The sequence below is a fragment of the Mangifera indica genome, chromosome 4 (genome assembly GCF_011075055.1).
Source record: "Mangifera indica cultivar Alphonso chromosome 4, CATAS_Mindica_2.1, whole genome shotgun sequence".
In the NCBI taxonomy this organism is placed as follows: domain Eukaryota; kingdom Viridiplantae; phylum Streptophyta; class Magnoliopsida; order Sapindales; family Anacardiaceae; genus Mangifera; species Mangifera indica.
In genome coordinates, this window is record NC_058140.1 from 5,950,483 (window position 1) to 5,959,391 (window position 8,909).

Here is an 8,909-nt window from a genome sequence, read left to right on the forward strand (position 1 = left end):
TATGATGGTAGTCTAGTGTTATATTATGTTTGAATTGAGGAAATTAATAAGAAAGATGATTGATAATGTTTTATTAAGATTTCATGAAGATTGAATTTGTTGAAATATGATTTGTTATGATTGGTCATCTTGATCTATTTTAGTCAGTTTATGGGAGTTCTCTGACGATGATAATGAATATGTATACTGATGATGAGAGTATGTTAATGAATGTTGATGCTAATAACATTTATGTATATTTTATTAATTTATATGTATATGTAATTGCTTTGTAGTAATAACTGTACTTGCATTATAGAAAGAAAAAATGAATGTTTTGATGGCTTTTTGAGCATAAGAAATAATGAGAGTGATGTGCTACTAATACTGTGAGAAGAAGATTTTGCATAGAAACCAGATTAGGGTTCAAACTTGATGTTTTTTGCATTTTGGATTCAACACACGGTCATCAGTGATCATTGGACAATGTTGACTGGTCAGCGATTAAATAAGACATGTGAACTTCTTGTGTATAACATTATCACGATCGTGTGTAGGGTGAAATAACCAAAATAACCCGAAGAAGTAGATTGGTCAAGAAGAAAGTAGAAAAAGGAAAGTGGAATAAATCTCAGAAAGGGCATACAAGGAGTACATTAAGAGAAGCCACGAGGAGGTCATCATGTGTAAGTAAAGTAAATAAACAAACCCTCGTGTGTTGAGATACACACGCCCATGTAGGTAGGGCAGGAAAAAAGAAAAATAGTAAGGGAACTAGTCTAAAGATTTAAAGGTCATCTCATATAGTAGTATAGAGATCTTGGGTATGCAATAGTACCCAATATGTCTAAAAAGTTAAGTTATATTGAAGTGAGAGAGAGCCAAGTAAGTAAAGCTTGAAATTTATGTATGTTAGGCATCATAAGATTGTTATAAGAAGGCATTATGGGTAAACATTCACTATACCATTCACAGTAGGGTACTTACTTGTAATAGAACCTAATTGAGATATAATTTGTGTAGTGAAACAAAGAGATAACTCACATGATCAAGGTGCCAAATCCTTGTATTTGATATAGATCGATTGGCCTATTATACAATTATGATTACAGATCCATATTCAAATACTTTTACCAAGTTTAGTATAGTCACACCAAATAAGAATCTGGGTGAATGGTTCCTTAGTGATCAAATAAGACATAGTTTGACTTGAAAGTTATGATGTACAACCTTGACAGTCTTAAGTTTAGTATGAGTACAAAGATAGTATATCAGACCTGTCATCATTCACAAAAGAGTTTGATACCAACTCCAAATGACAGAGTTAGCATGGGTTAAGTTTAAGGGTATTTTGAAAAATTTTAGTATAAGTTATTAGTAGAGTCTCTTACATATTAAACACTTATTTCCTTACTTTCATGTGTACAGGTATAAATTATCGTGATGACTACAAGACAAGTGGTGGTTAGTGGGCGTAGAGCTATAAGGGCATTCCACTCATTTAAGGTTTCTTAGTTTCATTTAATTATGATTTTATGAGAGCATATGACTAAACATTTCATGATTTTCAGATTATGTTTAGTAGATTAAATATTTTTTGAATGCTTTTTGTTATTTTTGTGACATAGGTATTTTCGTTAGTTTGTTTATTAATAAATGATGTTTACTCAAATTTTTATATCAGTTTCTTTATGAAGTTTTAAATATTTTACAATCAATTTGGTGACATTTTCTTCGGGAAGACATTACTTTTGGAAGGGTTGTTACATAAACCTAATGTTTAATTGATCCAGATGATCAATAGTATGCTACTTTGCTTATGATATTAATTAGGGCTTAATGTATTTAGGTTCAATGTTAAATTTGATAGACAAACAACATTAAGATAAGTGGAATGTTAGAGAAAACTTATACCCAATCATTTAATTTGCTATAAAACAGTATTTGTTTCAAGTGGTTGATTTGTTTAAGTTTTATATTTTGTTATGTTAATTTTCTTTTTATGTAGATTATGTTATTGATAAGAATACGTTATGTTTTGTTGTAGGAATAAATTGGATACAAGACAATTGGGGATTCAATTTGGGTGTTTTAGGCTACTTTTGTACGAAAAGGCTTATCGTTATAAGTTTCTTTTCCTATGCTTTATTTCAACTTTGTTTTGTAGTTCACAGATATTAATTTTCTGTTTGCTTCTGATTGACTGTGTTGATAAGCCAAGAAGGTCTCAAAGAGTGCTTAATAGAAATCCAAAATATTATGATTAACTGTATGGGCCATGCAAGGAGTCTAGAAGCTTTGGAAGATCATTGATATTGAGGACTTGGTCTGAGTTGTTAGAGCAGGTCACAAAGCTTGCTTTAGAATAGGTCAAGTAATTGTTATTTTATTTCAATAATTTCGATTGCTTTGTTGTGATTAGCCATTTTTCTTAGAGATGTGATCTAAGGATTAAGAAAAGTTGCAATTCAATAATAAAAGCAAGCTTATTCCATCTAAAATACTGTGGTTTATTCTTACCCTAAGTAGAATACTATTCCATTACAACAATTTTATCAACTTTGATTGGGACCTAACATTTGGTATTAGAGTTGTCATGACAACCCATAAAAAGAGAATTGAAAACCTAAAAGTCGGGCTTAAGAGGCTTTAGGATAACTTACGCATAATAGAACTGGGTGTGACTGATAAGTTACATCAATAGGAAAAAACCATTAGCAAGATAATTGAAACATTACTTTCCAAACAAGAGTCATCCTCTAGCTATACCAATAATCCCAGTGGGCATCACCTTATTAGGTATTCTAGCGACACAAGAGAGGAATCTCAAGAATATACTTTTGAAGGAGGGCAGCCAACGTTCTTATCCAAATTGGCTAAACTTGAGTTTGTTAAATATTTTGGTGATGATCCCACAAAATAGATTAATCGAGTATAATAGTTTTTTTAACATCAAGGCACTCTGGTAACACGAAAGGTGTCATTGGCTTATTTTCATCTTAAAGGGTGAAGGGAATCAATGGTGGCAATGGTTACGTCGGGCTTACAAAGAAGATAACAAAGAAGTGACATGGGAAATTTTTGTCGAAGAGGTGTGGGCTTATTTCGGTCATATTGACTATAAAGATTTTAATGAAGCTTTGTTAAAGGTACGACAAATTAGCTATTTACATGATTACCAAAAAAGACTTGAAAAGTTGGAGAACGGAGTGCAAAGATATGCTCAAAAGGCTTTGGTGGGAATGTTCATAGAAGGCCTCAAGGAAAAAATAGCTGATTACATTTAGATGTTCAAACCAAGGACATTGAAAGAAGCAATTAGTCTTACACGGTAAGAGAAGATCAAGTGAGTGACAACAAAATTCATTTGGCTATTCAATCATCCAATAACGGGCACTTCTTTTCCAAGAAAACTTAAAGTTACAACACTAATAAAATGGCTCACTTGGGTTGAAATAGAGAAGAAAAAAGCACAACAACTTTGCTTTAATTATGACAAAAAATTTACACCCAACCACAAGTGTTGTGGTCCATAACTTTTGTTGTTATAAGGTAACATTAACAATTCGGACGATCAGGAACCTTGACCAGAAATATCTCTACATGCATTATTGCGTTGTTTAACTTATTGGACCATACGAGTGATGACAAAAATTGGGCATTGTGAAATGGTTATTTTAATTGAAAAATGGCCAACTTGTTGCACTTGACAGTGATTCTCACTGAACCTTTCAATTTAAAGGTAACTAATGGAAAACCATTAAAATGTTAAGAAAGATTCAAGAATGCCTAAGTTTTACTCCAAGGTATTCCTTTTTTCCTTACTCTTTATGCTTTACCCTTGATTAGGTTGGATTTGGTGTTAGGTGTCCATTGGTTGGAACAATTGGGGACAGTGATATGTAATTAGAAACAATTAACAATAGAATTCTAGTAGGACAACCAAATTTGAAAATTATATGGAATTGATTCACAATCAATTCACATTGCATCAATGAAAGCTATCTCCAGGGAAATGTAGAATGAGAGTTCAATAATGGCCATTTGTCTTCAAACCATAACAAATTCTATGCTGCAAAATGCCTATCCAAAAATGCAACAACTATTGGCAAAATTTGAAGACATATTCCAAGAACCCAAGTAACTGCCTCTTAAAAGAGAAGTAGATCATCACATTAATTTGAAAGAAAGAACAACACCAATAAATGTAAGACCATACATGTATGCCTATTTTCAAAAAGCTGAAATTGAGAAATAGGTTCATAACATATCAAAATTAGGGCTTATAAGATCTAGTACGAGTCATTTTTCATCTTTTTTTTTTTAGGTTAAAAAAGGTGATACATGACATTTTTACACTGATTATAAAACACTTAATGTTGTACCCATCAAAAATTGATTTCCAATTCCTATAGTTGATGATATGCTTGATGAGCTCCATGGAGCTTTTTATTTTACCAAACTTGATTTACGGGTAGGATATGACCAGGTATGGATATATTCCACGGATATTCATAAAACTACATTTCGTACGCAAAACAGTCATTATGAATATTTAGTCATGCCTTTTGGTCTTTACAACACTTCATCTACCTTTCAAGCAATTATGAATTCCATTTTCTGTCTTTATCTTCGTAAATTTGTGTTAGTTTTTTTTTTTGACAACATTTTGATCTATAGCCCAATTGGACCATACATCTTGAACATGTTCAAAAAGCTTTTGAAATATTAAGGCATCATTAGTTTTTCCTTAAACTTAGCAAATGTGCAATTGGCTAATAAGAATTAGAATATTTGGGACATATTGTAACCCTACAAGGAGTTCAAGTAGATTTAAAAAAGAAAATTGAAACCATGCTGCATTGGCCTAGACTTACTAATATCTCTAAATTGCATGGAGTTTTAGGCCTTATAGGTTACTACCAGAAATTTATCAGTAACTATGACATCATAGCTTGTCTTCTCACTAATCTATTAAAAAATAGGTAGTTTGGGTGGACAAAAGAAGTATAAGCTACCTTTCAAGATCTTAAGAAAGTTATGACTTTCATGCTTACACTCACTATGCCAAATTTCAATGAACCTTTCATCATAGAATCAGATGTTTCAGGGAACGGTATAAGAACAATTCTAACTCAACATGGGAGGCTAATTGCATTCATGAGATGAGCCTTGAGCACCACCAAACAATCTTGGTCCATATATGCCAAAGAAATGTTAGCAATCATTCAAGCCATTCAAACATGGATCCAAACTAATCAATGTAACCTTAACTATTGGTTGGAGCAACGTATAGTGACACTTAAACAACAAAAATGGGTAACTAAATTGCTTGGTTATGATTACAAGATCATATACAAACTAGACCGTGAGAATAACACAACAAATGTGTTATCAAAAGTGGCAGGTAGTCTTACTCTTGATGTCTTATTTATGCCTAAAACTCTATTATGGGATACAATCAAAACTGAAGCTTGTGACCACCTTTACATGCAAAAAATCGGCAAGCTAGCAATAGAAAACTCGGGTATACCTTACACATGGTGTAATAGGTCGGTTTGTTATAAGAGCTATATGGGGGTACCTCCTAATTCTAGCATCATCTAACAACTCTTACAGAAATTCCATGATTCACCAATTGGAGGACATTTTGGGGTATTAAGAACATATAAAAGATTAGCACAACAATTTTATTAGCCATCCATGTACCAAGTGGTGAAAAATTATGTTGCCTCTTGTGAAATGTGTTAACATAATATAACTGAACCTTTGTCGCTAGCTGGACTTTTATAACTACTGCAACTCTCATTCCAAGCATAGGATGATATCACCATGGACTTCATCGAAGGCCTTCCACCTTCAAATGGCAAAAATACTATTCTTGTTGTTGTTGACCATTAATGCAAAGCAACACATTTCTTGGCCTTATTGTATCTTTATAGAGCAAAAACAGTAGCTGAAAAATTTGTCAACGTAGTGTAAAGCTTCATGGAATGCCTTAATCTATCATAAGCAATCGAGACCCAGTGTTCATCAGTTATTTTTGGTAGGAATTCTTCAAGATGTTAGGCATACAATTGAAGATGAACTCTCTCTACCATCTTTAAACGGATGGATAATTAGAGGTGGTCAACCATTGTATTGAATAATATCTTTAGTGTTTTACATACAGAGCATTTTCGCAAGTGGTATTTTTTTTCTTCCATGGGCTGAATTCTGGTATAATACAACTTATCATGCCTCCATAAAGATTGTTGCGAACGATTCAACATTATTGTGAAGGCAATTGTCCAGTACATGAAGTAGACCAAAGTCTTGCTTCTCGAGATGCTTTGTTTCGACAACTCAAAGGCAATGCATAAAGCAAATAATAAAATGAAAAAAGAGAATATTCTAAATGGTGAGACAATGAATACTAAGTAGGCGACTTGGTGTTTCTTAAGCTTCATCCTTGTTACCAACAATCAGTGTTTAAACAAGCTTATCAAAAGCTTGTAAGTCAATTTTATGGTCCATATTAGATTGAAGAAAAATTTGGAAAAGTGGTCTACAAGCTTAAACTTCCAGCTAAGTCTCACATTCCCCAGTCTTCCATATGTCATTACTTAAAAAGAAGTTAGAGACACCCTTGAGCCTAGTACTGAATTGTGCCCTATTGCTAAAGATGGTAATTTTATCATAGAACCAGAGGTTATATTGAACACACGTGGGGTCCAAAAGGGTTTAAGTTTATTGAAGAAAGCTTAATCAAATGGAAAAATCTTTCAGTTGAGGATGTTACATGGGAAAACACTCAAAAAGTGCAGGATAGATTCATTAATATGAACCTTAAGCACAAGGTTCAAGTAAAAGAGGTAGGTATTGATAAGCTAAGAAGGTTTCAAAGAGTGTCCATTAGAAATCCAAAATATTATGATTAATTATATAGACCATACAAGGAGTCCAAAAGCTTTGAAAGATCATTGACAATAAGGACTTCGTCTGAGTAATTGAAGCAGGTCACAAAGCTTGCTTTAGAATAGGTAAAGTAATTGTTATTTTATTTCAATAATTGCAGCTACTCTGTTGCAGTTAGCCATTTTTCTTGGAGATGTGATCTAAGGATTAGGAAAAGTTGTTATTTTCCTTTTGTATTTAGCTCTTTGCAATGCAATAATAAAACAAGCTTATTCCATCTAAAATACTATGGTTTATCCTCACACTAAGTAGAATACTATTCCATTACAACAATCTTATTAGCTTTGACTGGACCTATCATGTGCATACAGACGATACTTGCTACTTGTTTCCAAAAATGTCTCTAAAAACGGAATCCCAAAAGTCAAAGCTTTGGCCTATCTGTAGTAATGCAGCACTATAGATGATTTATTCATTCTTGATTAAATTAATGGTATTGATGTCAGGCATAAGGAACAGTTTCTTGCTTCGTTGCTAGTTTTCATGCGAGAATATGCAAATTTCACCCACCCTGTATTTACTACTGTTGTATTATACTTATGTGCAAAAAAATGGAAAGTAACCAAAAAAAAAATACTGTGAAGAAATAATGGGTTGAGAAAATGAATTTTGTTAATTTGTGCGTTTTAACTTATTTAGATTTTGAATGTCCAACCTAACAGCTCAACGGAGACAAACTCAAGTTGATTGAGGTTTGTGGCATATCTAAAGCTAAATTTACAAGTTAAGGAAATTCGGTATAATGGATAATTCCTTGTAATTGGTCATGTTTGTATCATTTTGTAATCATGTGGAACTATTGATATAGGTTGTTATCATGAAGGACCTATGTCATGCTGTTTTTAAAGTCACAAAGTAAAAGAAGGATCATAGAGAAATAAAAGGGAATGGATGAGCCACAATTTGTCTTTGCATTGGAATCTTTATTATTTATCATCTATGTGGATCTATAATTTTTTAAATGTTGGCACTAGTATTTCTATGTAACTTAAATCCAGTTAGTTCCTAACTTCTTGTTAATATATTTGGCATTCGTTTTTTTTTCGTTGTCTTTTGTTTTTTTTCTACATTGGAATCTTTATAATTCATTTTATGATTTCATACCTTGTACTTGAGATCTTAACACAAAATATGATTCATTTTTGAAGAGTACAATGTCTCTTATCTTTTGAATTATATAAGAATCATGAATAAATATTCCAAGTTTACTGGATTTCTTTCGAGTTGATTATTTTGTTGGCTTGGAGCCATAATATATCTTGCAATACCTACACACCCAGTACGATACTGCATAACTGTTAGCATGAATCAAAAGTAGCACCAAAGGAATAGAGTGATAGATCCTAACTCAGATAGTGTAATTGCTAAGAATGGTTTCTCTTTGGGTGAGAAAGTACCAGAAATGAAATGCAAATTCTTCATAATCTTTAATAGAATCATTGGTTGCTTAAATAAGCCAAGCCATGAACAAATAAACCAAAATAGAAAGTAACACATAAAACAGACACGTAAAACAAAACTACTTCCATTACGTCTCATAATTGCTTCCACTACGTCCATCTCCCTGCTTGTATGTCGCATGCAATGGACTCAATGGATTACGTCTAACAACATTATCCCAGTTATTTAGGATTTGGCCTAAGGGCCCTTGCTGACTGATGTGGCTTATCAATACTCCTCTCCTCCAGTGGACGCTTTTCCCCAAGGTCCATAGACAGAAATTGCTCCAGTAACGACTAAGTTGTCTCCTAAGTGGCCTCCTTCGGTGGTAGACGCTTCCATTAGACTAAAGTTTCTTCTTCAAATTTATTCCCTCTTTTGACCCAATGAGTGTCCAATATTTGTTGAGGTTCCAATATAATTATGCCCTCATCGGTTACAGGTGGCAATTCTGTAGACGACATGACCATATTTCCTACGAATTTTTTTAACAAGGAAACATGGAAAATAGGATGAATGCGAGTTCCTTCCGA